At 39.0% G+C, this 13,952-nt stretch overlaps 1 long non-coding RNA gene across 1 annotated transcript; it reads left to right on the top strand.

The window, feature by feature from the left end:
• The first annotated feature begins 8,300 nt into the window (after positions 1 to 8,300).
• On the top strand, positions 8,301 to 11,774 carry LOC142599411 (uncharacterized). Its single transcript, XR_012832964.1, has 3 exons — positions 8,301 to 8,426; positions 8,638 to 8,715; positions 11,665 to 11,774. It is a non-coding gene; the product is annotated as an uncharacterized LOC142599411 (long non-coding RNA).
• The last annotated feature ends 2,178 nt before the right edge of the window (positions 11,775 to 13,952 follow it).

The following is a 13,952-nucleotide window of genomic DNA, read 5'->3' as shown; positions in this document are numbered from 1 at the left end:
TTAATGCTAACCCACCTATTTTACAACTTAAGTTTGTAGAAACGGGAGAGGAGCTTGTTTCATGAGCTAGCCAGTGGTATGGCAGGGCTAATCCAGTGCAGACTGTGTGGCTGTCCAAATGTGTGTCCCAAGGGTGGTGGTTATCATGTGTATGCAGCAGCTTGGTTGCTCACCCTGTTATGGGATGAAACACTAATTTATGACAGAGCAAAGATTGCTTTAGCTGAATGACAGCTATAGATTTTCATCTCATAAAGGCAGGATACTGTGTAGTCTGGAATGAAACTACCAGTGGTCAGACTGGCTACTGCTATAAGCCATCATCTTTGGTGGACACCCCCTCCGAGGGCGCCTATGGGACAGTGTGGAGGGGTGTTTAGGAGTTTCTAGGTGTCTCATGGCATTTTAAAAGTGGCTAGGATTTCTGGTATTGGTCCTGAAAGTACAGTTCACTGCTTGCTGGCTAGTTGTGTATTGTTAATAAATAGCTGCTTCTATCCTGATTAAAGGATTAACTATGTTAATGTGGTTTAAATCTGGTGAACTGAGCAGCTTTTCCCTGTAAGAGTATATATATATGTATAATTTCTGATTTTATTTGTTGTTTACACTAGCTAATCATATAAGGTCCATACCAATTTCCTGGCTTTGCAAGCCTAGTACCTCTTACTTAAAACCTGCTGTTTCTAAAGGAGTTACTGTATTCTTCTGTTTCTTCAAACACCAATCCACCTGTTCATCTATGTCTTTCTAATAGTTCCACGCCTGGAACAATAATAATGTTTATAGAGAAAATTTATTTACTCAGTATCTAGTATTTCTATGTGTAAACCACGATATTCTGTTAGTCTTTGTGGACACCTTCTTGCCTTGTAAATGTATCTAGTTCATCCTGTCAATTTGAAAGGGCTACGTCCATGGCAGGAGAGAAGAGATCCAACTGTCTGTGTGTTGGTTCCTTGTGCTAGCAGTTCTGCAGTCAAAGGAGATCAGGCTGCTGTTGAACATGGCCTGGTGTTGGGTGTGGATGCAGGGCCATCATGTTGCATAAAGAGTCTGTGATGAAAGCAATTTCAATCCACCTAGACTGATAGTGTACAAACCTTTGTTGCAAGTCTGATGCAATTTAAACTCTTATCTCGGAAAATCCCAATTTACGCACCTACTGCCTTTCTCTTTTGAAAGATGGGTACTGGCCACATGGGAGAAAAGAGAGACCAATCAATGCTTTGCAGCCAAATGTACCCATAAGCAATAGAAAATGCAATTGATTATGTCAAATTTGTTGTGGTTCTTTTCAATTCACCTAACATTGGTAAGATGTCTCTTGATAAATGGAAGCTGTCTATCTGTTTCTTTTGCCTGGAAAAGGAGGCAATAGTCCCATTTGTTATTTTCTGGTTTGTTTACTGCAGATAGTTATTTAAGCAATGGCAAAGAGCAGAAACAATGGCTTTCCTTGACTTGTAGAGTCACACAGCATTGGTTTTTTGCTGCCTTTGGCAAAGCTGAAGTAATCAGTGGAACAGATTCAAATGCTCAAAAGCTACGCTTGTGTGCAACCGACCTGGATGTCACTGTGGAAACTTATGGTGCATTTAACTGCAACATTGCTTTACTTGCCTGCTTCTTTTGTTTGTTGGAAAGGCTAGATGAAGGGAGTATCTAGATTTGATTGTGTATGAAGGAAATTACTGAAAGCTTCACAGCAAATGCATTGGGAATTTGTTTTAGATTCTCATGAAATCCAGCAAATCTGAACCTATATGCTTCATTAGTCAAAACAGAAATTTAGAAATCTTGGTGCAAACCTTGTGTATCTTGCAGTCCACATTAAAATGTTCTGGTGTATGTGTCTGTGGCATGCTGTTTATAAGACATACTGTCCTTTAGTGGCCGCTTTCAGCCTTTGTTCACAGTAGAACTAAGTTTATAGCATCACATAATTTCCTCCTAGGCTAATGGCTTTTGTCTTGATGAGCTTGAAATACTTGGATGTACCCTATAAGTCTTTTCTGACTTTATGTACACAGGCTTGCACATAGATTACTATCCTGGTGGTTCTCCTAAATGCAATATAGACTTCTACCATGGGCTGACATGAAAAGTAAATAGTGGGACCCTCTAGTCTGCAACTTGACCCTCCAGATAATAATTGAGAGCAATTCAGCTGTAATGTGGAACTGTTTTGATCATGGACCGTTTTATGCCTGCTGTGCTCTTAAACAAAGGATGCCTGTTGCAGAGCAGCAGGCAACAGCACCACCTCTACAGTCTGTTCCTCCTAGTCTTTACCCACTGTATTGGGTTTGCATGGCGAGGTTTTGGCAGCAGGGGGGGCTACAGGGGTGGCTTCTGTGAGAAGCTGCTAGAAGCTTCCTCTGTGTCTGATAGAGCCAATGCCAGCCGGCTCCAAGACGGACCTGCCACTGGCCAAGGCTGAGCCCATCAGCGCCTCTGTGATAACATATTTAAGAAGGAAAAAACCAGCTAGAGAGAGCTTTTGCAGGTGGAGAGAGGAGTGAGAAGATCTAAGAAACTCTGCAGACACCAAGGTCAGTGCAGAAGGAGGGGGAGGAGGTGCTCCAGGCGCCGGAGCAGAGATTCCCCTGCAGCCCGTGGTGAAGACCATGGTGAGGCAGGCTGTCCCCCTGCAGCCCATGGAGGAAGGATGAGGGGGTGTAGAGATTCCACCTGCAGCCCATGGGGGACCCCACGCCGGAGCAGGTGGAGGCACCCGAAGGAGCCTGCGGCCCGTGAGAAACCCATGCTGGAGCAAGCTCCTGGCAGGCCCTGTGGCCCCGTGGAGAGAGGAGCCCAGGCCAGAGCAGGTTTGCTGGCAGGACTTGTGACCCCGTGGGGGGACCCACGCTGGAGCAGTTTGCTCCTGAAGGTCTGCACGCCATGGAAGAGACCACGCTGGAGCAGTTCATGAAGGACTGTAGCCTGTGGGAGAGACTCACGTTGGAGAAGGTCGTGAAGGACTGTCTCCCATGAGAGGGACCCCACGCTGGAGCAGGGGAACGATGAAAGAAGTCCTCCCCCTGAGGAGGAAGGAGCGGCAGAGACAACGTGTGAGGAACTGACCACAACCCCCATTCCCCATCCCCCTGTGCCGCTGGGGGCGGGGTGGAGGTTGAAGCCGGGAGTGAAGTTGGGCCTGGGAAGCAGGGAGGGGTGGGGGGAGGTGTTTTAAGATTTGGTTTTATTTCTCATTGCTCTACTCTGTTTTGCTTGGTAATAAATTAGATGAATTCCCTCTCTCAGTTCAGTCTGTTTTGCTCGATACTTAGTGAGTGATCTCTCCCTGTCCTTATCTCAACCCATAAGCTTTTCGTTGTACTTTTTCTCCCCTGTCTAGAGAAGGAGGGCAGTGATAGAGCAGCTCTGGTGGGCACTTGGCCCCCAGCCAGGGTCAACCCACCACACCCACTCCAGTGGAATTTGATGAGTCTTTTTATTGCATTCTTTGTTCGCCTGGTCAGACTCCAACCCTCAGTTTGTAACTCCAAAATATCTATTTGTCTCAACCATACTCTATGGAGAGTTACTCTTTCTTATGTGGTGGCTATGAAAACTGATAACAGTGCTTGTGACCTTGCAGTGCAATTGAAATATAAAGAATTCAATTAACTCTGAAACTTGCCAGCTTAAACCATCAGTTGAAGTGGTCCCAGGTTAGCGGTCTCAAGCTTGTGACTTTCTGATTATGGTTTGGTGTCTGATGAGTTTTGTACTCTTATTACAGCTCCTGCATTTCACTTTACCATAATACTGTTGCAGTGGAAATGGTCTCTGAAGCAAAACTGAGCTGAAGGCTTTGCTTTCCTCTGATTTCTTCCCCACATCTCAACTGCTGTTAGTTTCCTTGTGCTTTTCTGATTGGGGACCAACACACATGCTGAGTGAATGGTTGGCTGACTAACCCTTTTTATGTATTTGCCACAAGGTCAAAGGAGTATATGGAAGCTGCCTCGTTACACCTTTATGTGGAGGTTTCAGGACCTTTCTGATCAAGGGATAATATGTTTCCCATTAGAAGACTCAGAAAAACTGAAGTTCCTAGTAGCAAAACTAAGCAAATCCTTTTTACGTCTTCAAACCACTAATTAAAAAAACCCAAACAACAAACAAACAGAAAGAAAATGTTTTTTCCAATTAAATGCCTCACACTTTGATTTAGTGACTTTCTGAGGGTTTTTTTGATGTCCAGACTGCAAAACTTATTTTTGAACTTTGAATTTTTTCCCCTGTTTCTCCACTCCAAAAGCCATTACTTGTACTTTTGGACTGTTATTCACACATAAAATCCTACCCATTGTGGGTCTGTCCAAAATATGTTTCCTTACTAATAGTTACTTCAGTGATCTTTCCACTTTTTGATTACATCTTTGCTTGCTAGGGGCATGAGCTATAAATTTAATGCAAAAATAATCTGTCAGTTTACTCAATCCCATTTCTGTCCACTCATGACAATCATGCATAAATACACTCAAATACTCCAGTGGACTCTTGTCATTGCTTATCACATTACTCATTTAATTGAGGTTTTGGAAGAGAAGAATTGCTCTGTTGGGATGAATTTGGCTCAACTTGGTGAATGTGTATTGGAAGTGAACCTGAGAAGTTACATCATCTCCATCGAATTTAAAGAGTAAGTGTTCTTACCTTGATTCATGAAAGCAATCCTGCAATTAGCAAATGAAGCACTTGCTAATTAAATAAATATTAAATGCTGCAGTATATGACTTCATCAATATTCTCTGACCATCATCAGGGGTAGGGAGGGAAAGCAAGTTAATGCTGATCAGAGTTAGTAGCACATTTGCATCATGGGTGGTCGTAAATATTGTTGACTGAATTATTCATTGCAGACAATATTCATGAAGGAGCTAGTTCCTTTTTTCTCTGCTACTAGTGATTCACAAGCTTTGCCCATGTGAGCAGTGTCTGTTGAGCCCCATTAACTTCATGAGGGAAGGGCATTAATTTCTGCAAATGTGTTTTACTATTGCTATGTATTGCCAACTAGCAGAGGTTATTTTATGGGCAATTCACAAACCATTTACTTTGACTGTCTCCCATTTAGCATTCAATGGGTGTACTTGGTCAACTTAAGTGGATGAGACTAGCACATTTTGGAGGCAAATAAATTTGATTCAAAACTTAAATTTTGTAAAACGAGGTTTTTTGTTGTAAAACTGAGGAGTGGCAAGAAAGTTAATCCTATTATAAAATATATCTCAAAGCCAATACCTGTTCCATCAACAATGTTTGTTCCCCTCCTGGAATGTTTGAACTCACATATAACAGCACTGAGAAACTGGAAATGAAAGTCAACAAGCAAAAGTGAGATTTGTCATGTTTTGACAGTTTTGCTTTTGCAGGCCTAGCTGAAAGCAGTCATTCTGCAGATGAGATACAATTTGAGTCAGTTAGCGTAGTGAAGGAAGTTGATCAAATTACTCTTTATGGAATGATGTTTTTGTCAAAAGTACATACTTTTTTTAGAAAGAGGTAATTTTGAATGTTTCTTCTTTCACATTAAGAAAAATAAAACTGCTGATTATGACTGGACTGTTTCAATTTTGAAACCTGCAAATCTTCTCACTACCTCTTCCTTTTTTTCTGTATCCCTTTATTTTTCAATTTTACCTGCATGACTGGTAATTAAATAATCTATCTCCTACCCTTTTTCTCCCTATTCCTTAGTGACTTATGGACAAGTTATCTGGTGACAGTTCACACTAAAAGAGGGAGGTGCAACAGCTCTTCCTCATGCACTTATATAGACCATTGCACAAGGAATGTCTACTGAATCAGAGCAGTAGGTGTAGCCCAGCACTGTGTCTCCAGGAAAAGGGACAAAATAGCCAATTTCTGTTGTCTGTTCTCTTGACACTCTGTGCCCACAATTATTGCATTAAGGATGTTGTGGAATACATCCCTATCTGGCTTTTTTTAAGTATCCATTTATGAGACCTGGTTTTTTTTATAAAACTGTCTAAACCTCTTTTTGAACATGCAACTATCATCTACTCCCTCTAGAAACACCTTCTGGCATTGCATTCCAAAAACTCTATAGAAAGTAGCATTTTTGTGCATTTAAAATCAATTTTCTTTTGTTTGCTTGTGGTTTTTTTTTTTTTTTTTTTTTTTTTTGTGTGAGGCAGAAGGGGAATACAGTTCCTCAATTTGTTCTCACCTTTCTATTTTGGAAAACTTATTCACCTACTTGTCAGCCTTCTCTCTAAAGTAAATGATGCCAGCCTTTTCAGGTGCTTATTATAAGGCAGCTGCTCCTTTCTCTTGAAAGAGAAGCACAATACTCAATATGTGGGCATACCAAAGAATAAGAGCAAAAGTATACCCTTTATCTTGTTCTCGGTACCTGCTTCCTTGAAGTCCAATATTTTGTTGGCTTTTTTTGGGCTGCCACTGCACATCAGATCTAGAAATGTGAAGAACTTCCAAAAATAACTTCAAAATCTATTCTAGAGGTGCATTGTGCCTCTCACAAACTTTTTACTTATATGTTTGCTTACAAAAATAACATCTGCCTTTTATTTGCTGAAAAACTTTAACGGCTTTAATTCTCTTAATAAAAGAGTGGATTATCTACTATTTCTTGTGATACTGCACCTTCATAAAATATCCAATAATGTCGTTAAATAGCTAGTTTAAAATAAGAAAAGGAATGTTATTTTACTTCATGCGATCCTTGCAAATTTAATTTCTAGTGGTTGTTGGAAATGCCCAAAGAAAAGAGGCTGGAAGATAGATACACTGGTGGCTGTTAAACATTATAGACCAGTTGTAAAGCCCAGCTCAGGAAGCTGTGAATCTCTGTTATCCAAAATCTGAGATATTATCTTAGGCTAAGTAAGTGCCCATTTAATCTTGTTATATTTCCCCCCCAGCAGGTGATGCTGCTGGTCTCACATATATAAATTTATATACCATATAATCTGTACAGAACTAAAGAGACTACTGAGATGTTGAATATAAATATCTTGGCCAATTGTAATTAAAATCATGAAAGCAGAGAGATAAAAAAGTCATTGAATATCTACATCACTAAAATCAGTAATTACTGGAGTTAGCACAGTTGCTATAAGCATAACTTCTACTAGATTTTTTTGTCTTTCTACTTCTTAAAGTAGCATTTTATTTAACCTAGCCTGAGATAGAGGAGTTCCTAATGTACCCTGCAGAAAATAATTCCATGTGCATGCCAGAATTGCAATATTTAGCTTATGACTTTAAAGCATATTCAAACTTGAAGTTTCGTGCACAGCTAGTTTTTTGTTATTACATTTAAATGAGTAAACTCTTAAGATGACTTATTCATTAAGTGATTATAGTTACCTTTCTTTTGATTTGGATGGATTTGTTGAGAAACAAAGAAAAGTGAGTTGAATTTTAGTTCTACCATCCTTTTACTGAGCTTATATTTTTCTTCCCCACCAATATCTCTCATCAACCTGCATCATTGTTCCCCTTGGTGAGTGAAAAGCAGCCACACAACTGAGCTAGTAGAGGCTCAGCTTAAACAGAGATACCTATGTGTGTAAATATGTGACTTCAAAGAAGGAACCCAGAGGACTTTTTTGTTCCACTGTAACCAAGAATTTAATGTTTTGGGAGCTGTTCATTTAAGCAATGTTTATTTGCTTTAAAACATTTGGTGGACAGAATAAAAGAAACAGTTCTGCAAGACTGCATAATTTCTCTGTGTTTGCAAATGGTTCATTTACCACTATCTGGAAATATTATCCATTGAAGAGAGATTGGCAGTTCATTAATTTGAAACAGTAATAATTTAACAGAAGTGATTGTTTTCTGAAGTACACAGAGGACTGTTGATTAATTATGTTTCTACGGTAACATTTTGAATTAGCAAGGACAAGAGCACTGGAATTGGAAAGAATGTTATAAAGCCATTTCATAATTAGAGATCTGGTTTTGCATATCCTGTGACAAAGACGAAAGTAAACTAAACTCATTTCTTTACTATACAGATGCTCAGAGTCTGATGTTGTAGTCAGTAATGTGAACAGATGTTAGGTAGTCTTGACTTTCCTGATCAGGCACCAGAAACACTATTTTACTGTTTGTTCCTGCAAAGATGATAGATTATTTCCCTCTACTCTCTACAACAGCATATGGCAATTCTGGAAACGTGGTCTTACCATGTTTAGTATGTTGCTGATTCATAGATGTTTTAAAAAGCACCTGCTGAATTTATTCCTCCCTCAGCGAACTGAGGATAAGCTTTAGAGTGCTATACAAGAATAAGGGTTGAGAAGCACTGCAGCCGTGTGTTTGATGGTTGCAGCCTCCTGGGAGCAGTTCAGTCAGGAGCAGTTTGTGACTACATTGACATTTACGTGGCTGTGCTTGGGAGGTGAAGGGCATGATAGGAGGTATTTCTTTAATAATTAGCTTCTCTGCTTTTGTCTGTGTCTGTATTTTCACTGGCTCTACATCTGGGCAAATCTGGTACTGTTGACACCTGGGAAAGCAACAGTGTACAGCAGAAATTATCAGGATTTGTTTTGGATGGTGATGGAGGGCAGCAAAGATTAATTGTAGTGCAGTGAGGATTTCTATAAAATGGGGTGTCGTCTTATACAGAAAGTAAGGATATGAGAAAGTTGAGTGCAACAAAGAACAATGGATGGAAGAAGACAGAAGGACCTGTAGGAGACCCAGGTGAGTAGACTTTTACATAGTGCTGACGACGAGTCATGAACTGTCTGAATTATCTAGCTATAAACCAGGTATTACTCCAGATTGCTAATATCCTGGAGGAAGCAATAAATCTTTGTCCAGTGGAAAGATCAGTGGACGCTGGTCTTGGTTCAGCGGTGTAGGAGCTACTCTGCTACAAATAGCAGCATGACAACATAAATCTCATTTGGACTTAAATTCAAAATCCCTCATGTATATTACTACAACATTCTTAAGGAGTTTGTTACAGGTTCTCTAACTGCACTAACTGGGCTAAGTTTTTAATCCTCTCAAGTGCTTTTATAGAGCTTGAGCATCACCCAGCTTCCCACTCTTCCCTTAAGCATTACCATCTTTCACTGAATAAACTAATCTTCTTATCATGTACATGATATGCTCCATTAATATTTCTCCCTGTTGAAAGGGGATCAAGCCCTAATCATGAAATATTAACTCAAAGCTGGAATCCAACTAGCTTCCCAACATTGTGCGTATTCTTTTTTTTTCATCCAATAGTTTATTTTTTAATGATAAGACTTAGAAATTCTGCAAGCCTCACTACTTAAGCAAACTTTATATGCCATTTCCTGTCAAAGCTAAATGAGATCCTAATCTACAGAGATATTTTCATGAGCTTGGATTGTTATTTGTCTTTTATTATTATTATTGACTTGACAGAAATCTGTCTTTGAAGGAAGCTGAAAACCCAAAATACACTGATGTGTATGTGCCAGGGCATTATTGGTTCCTTCATTTAGGATGACATCATAATGCCTGAACCAAAATCCAGCCAAGCGTATATACTCAGGTACTGTCTTCCAGATTTGAGAGGATGCTATGTGAAATACATTTCAGAAGACAATGTGAATTAATTTTTTAATTATTGTAGATGTTTTTGAAAACTTGAGTCATTGACAATCTGCATCATTAGGTCCTTAATTCCTTTGGTCCTGTAGAGATGGTCTATATTGCTGAGTGGAGTCTATGGTGTTTGATTAAGAAAATGCCTTTGGAAAGCAACCAATTCTATGCTTGAACTGAATGAAGGCATTTTAATTCTAATATATGCTACAGGTAATAACTTTTTTTTTGTCTTTTAAAGACTCTTCATTTTGCCAAGACCATTGCTGGACAGCCTTGTTTTCTTAGTTGGTCTTTTCTGAGCAAAACCAGGAAATTTCCAGGAGTCTTGCTCTTGACTTGTCTAATTTAGTCCTCAGACTAGTCTGAAATCTAACATAACTAGGGATTTTATGCAAGTCGAGATCACTACTCCCCAGACTCACTGGGAATTTATTCACTGACATCAGAGGAACTTGGGTGAGATGACTGTAGTCTCTTTGGGGTAATCCATGAAAAGGTTTGGGGATGGGGCTTCTTCCTCACCTTTGGCTTCCCCTCTTACACTGTATACTGTACCTTAAGAACCTGTCCTTTGCAAGCTAAATGCCCCAATTCTTTCCTTTCCTTCTCCAAATTCTTTCTATTTATACAAAGATCTCTCAAGTAATTAATATGGAAATACCTGACTGAATAAAAAGCCTGATATTTTGTTAATTCAGAGCTTGCTTAGGTATTTGCTTGTCTATATAACTCACTAAAGCACGTCTGCTAAAGGCCCAGCAACTTTAGCAGATTTTCTTTACAGTCTGCTGGATCTATGAAACTTACGCTCAGTAAGTGGAGCTCCTATTGTTTCTTGGAGATAGAGACATCTCAGATTATCTTTCCTTTTTACTATTGTTATTCTTCCAACAGGCATCCATTGCTACTCTAATGCATCTTGTGTTGTAACGTAGGACTGGCAGAGTCTCTGCTTTCAAGCAAAACAGTGTCTACAGCAAGAAATGCAGATGGGAGATACTGTATTGTTTGCTCCATAATGATCAATCAGCTTGGAGTTTACTTGAGGAACACTTTTGCTTAGCTGGGCTAAGCAGAAAATCATATGAGTGTATTACATAAATAAGAAGCTGTTCTTTAATTGCACAGAGGAAATACTAGTTTTAATGACCTTAGAAAGAATTATTGCATCAATAAAAATTTTGCAACAGGAGATTACTTTTATGTGTTACCTCATTATGGGCAAATTTGTTGCTTTTGGGGGGAGGGGTGCAGAGTTTGGGAGAAAATAGAATAGAATTAGGAGTTTAATAATTGAAATATTTCATATATAAGTATTTGTAGTTGGAATGGCAATTGTTCCTGATTTATTCTGGTTTTGTTGTTTGTTTCTCTTCTAGAACTGCTGCCACTATCGTAAATGTATCCCACTTGTTGGGCAGTCTGTGCAATGTTTTTCGCAATTAGGCTCACAATGAAGTCACACAACTGTTGTTGCTGAAATGTTTCTCAAAAGCAAATCTCCTAGAAACTGAAAATGCAAATTTTTACATAGTGGGTAATGTTAAAGTGTGTTGGTAACATAGTCACAAAAGAAGGAAATTTTAGTATTCTAGTTGCAGTTTAAGGAGTGTACAGTGTCTGTAGGTCACAGTTACCTTGCGAAAGGCAAGTTATGTTTGTTTATCTAGATCATTACAAATTCAGATGTACATTACTAAAGCAGTCCTGAAATAAGAATATTCTTTCCCTCTTCTATCTGCAGATTTTCACCAAAATTTGGGAGTCTATAGATGGAGCAGGGTTTGCACAGAATACTTGTCCTGATTTCGGCAGGGATAGAGTTAATTTTCTTTCTGACAGCTGGTGCAGTGCTGTGTTTTGGATTTAGGATGAGAATAATGTTGATAACACATGGGTGTTTTTAGCTGTTGCCAAGCAGTCAAGGACTTTTCAGCTTCTCACACTGCCCTGCCAATGAGAAGGTGGGGGGCACCCAAGAAGTTGGGAGGGGGCACAGTCAGGACAGCTGACCCCAGCTGACCAAAGGGATATTCCATACTATTCAATGTCACGTCCTGTTTGCAGCTGGGGGCCTGATGCGGCAGCTGGGGCTCTTGAGCAGCATTGACTTCGGAGTGATGGCGTTTGTCTTCCGAAGTCACCGTTACGTGTGCTGGAGCCCTGCTTTCCTGGAGATGGCTGAACACCTGCCTGCCCATGGGATGTGGTGAATTAATTCCTTGTCTTGTTTTCTTGTGCATGTGGGCTGCGAGGCTGGGCAGCTGGGGGTCTTGTGTAGTATCGACTTTGGGTGGGAAATTGTGCTGTTCATCACTTGTTTTGTATTATTTATTATTATTGTTGTTGTTGTTGTTGTTATTATTATTATTATTGTCCTTTTTTTTGTTTGTCCTATTAAACTATTATCTCAACCCTGGAGTTTTCTCACTTTCACTCTTCTGATTCTCTCCCCTGTCCTGCCAGAGGGAAGTGAGCGAGCAGCTGCACGGTGCTTGGTTACCAGTCGGGGCTAAACCATGACAATACTCAATACTGAAAATTGATATAACAACAGTACTGTCTTAATTGAACTTCTGGCCAGATGCATGATGATAGGGGGTTTTTGTTTATTTGTTTGTTTGTGTGTGTGTGTGTCTGTTTTTTCCTTCACCTAACCTGTTGTTGCAGTTTGAGCTGATTGTTCAGCTACTTACGCCAAATGGTGAGAGACTTTCTCATCTCTTTATTCCAGCAGGAACTGTAACACCATTACCATTTCCCGCATCATATTTCTCTTTTCCAGACAAAACAAAGCTGATTCTTTAACATTTCCTCACAATTCAAGCCCCTTGTCATCATTTATTTTCTGGATTCTCTCAATTTTTTAAGCACAGGGCCAAAACCTGAGACAGTACCTCATCCAGTGCTTTGCCACTGCTGTATATGGCAGAATAGTTATCTTCCATGCCTTCTAGATAATACTACCGATAATACTTTCTTGACTGAGATCTGCTCTTCATGCAGTGGCATCATCAGTTTGCATGCTAGTATAAACCATTTCAGTTTTTTCTCACAGCATTATTGTTGCCAACAGTTTTTCCTTTCAAATTTAAATATTTGAGATCTCCTTTTTTTTATTTGATACTTTCTGCTTGACATATGAACTTTTTTGGTGTGTTTTCTATGTCAGCAATGAAACTCATCAAGCTTCCCCAAATTACACATTGTTTTAAAGTGTTACATCACTCAAACCATAAAGAAAAAGATTGAATATGCTGAGGAAAGACCCAGGGGATGCCACTTCTATATCCTTTCAGTGTGGTAGAAGCTACTAATAATCATGCTTAGAGGGTTTAATTGGTTATGAAACTATCTGCAGTTTCTCAGTTCTCCCAGACAGAATTAAGAATTTGACCTTATTCATAGGTCTGACCAACATGAAACCAGTCCACAATAACCATAATTTAGCAGCTGCCTCTTTTCCATGTATTTTTATTAGTTTTTTTCCCTTAATTAACTCCACTGTTCTCAATAAATTTGAATATTTTTATACTAAGATAATTGACTTGTTTTTTAACTTAATTGGACTTTGCTCAACAATCCTTGCTTGTGCTCCTATCTCTCTGTTAGAATCAATTGTGTAATTACTTGTGTTTTCAAAACATCAAGGCATTTAATACTTCAGATTTTTCTCTTCAGTACTTATTTGCTCTCCATCTCCACAATCAATGAGCCTATACTTTCCTTTTACTCTTTCCTCATTCTGTAAATGCAGTATAATATTTTTGTTCTTATGTTTAATATCTTTGGCTAGTTGTAACTCATGTTGTGCTTCCATCCATATAATTTATATTCATACATGCCTGTGCTATTCTTTTGTCTTCCCATGCTAGCTTTTTTGTTACTTTTTGATTTTTGGAATTAGATGTCCTTTAAAATTTTGTCATAGTTTGTGTCTTGCCATTTCTTGTCTTTTTCACTACCCTGAGAGAGACTTTCTTGTCATGCTTTCTTATAGTATCCTTTATAATCTGCCAGCTCTCCTGAATACTTTTGTCTTTTACATTATCTACTCAAGATACAGTGCCTACCCATAAAGCTACTTTATTTTTTTAACTCTGTCCTGAATTTGAGTTATTTTTCTAGCGACAAATTATGAAAATATTAAAGACATTTTTATAATAAGGTATGAGCTTAACTAACTCGTGTATTAAAAGACTTCATTAACTATTCTTCAAGTAAAAACACACTTTGTGAGTCTTAGAAAAAGCTGGCTGTGTGTCTATTATTTTCAATGACACTGAAGTAAGACATTCTTTCCACTGCTCAATTAAAGACCATGAAGTGGATTTAAAATGTCCACTAATTAGAAA

The sequence above is a fragment of the Balearica regulorum genome, chromosome Z (assembly GCF_011004875.1).
Source record: "Balearica regulorum gibbericeps isolate bBalReg1 chromosome Z, bBalReg1.pri, whole genome shotgun sequence".
In the NCBI taxonomy this organism is placed as follows: Eukaryota; Metazoa; Chordata; class Aves; order Gruiformes; family Gruidae; genus Balearica; species Balearica regulorum.
The sequence above is the reverse complement of the archived record's forward strand: the minus strand, read 5'-3'. Positions and strand labels throughout refer to the sequence as shown.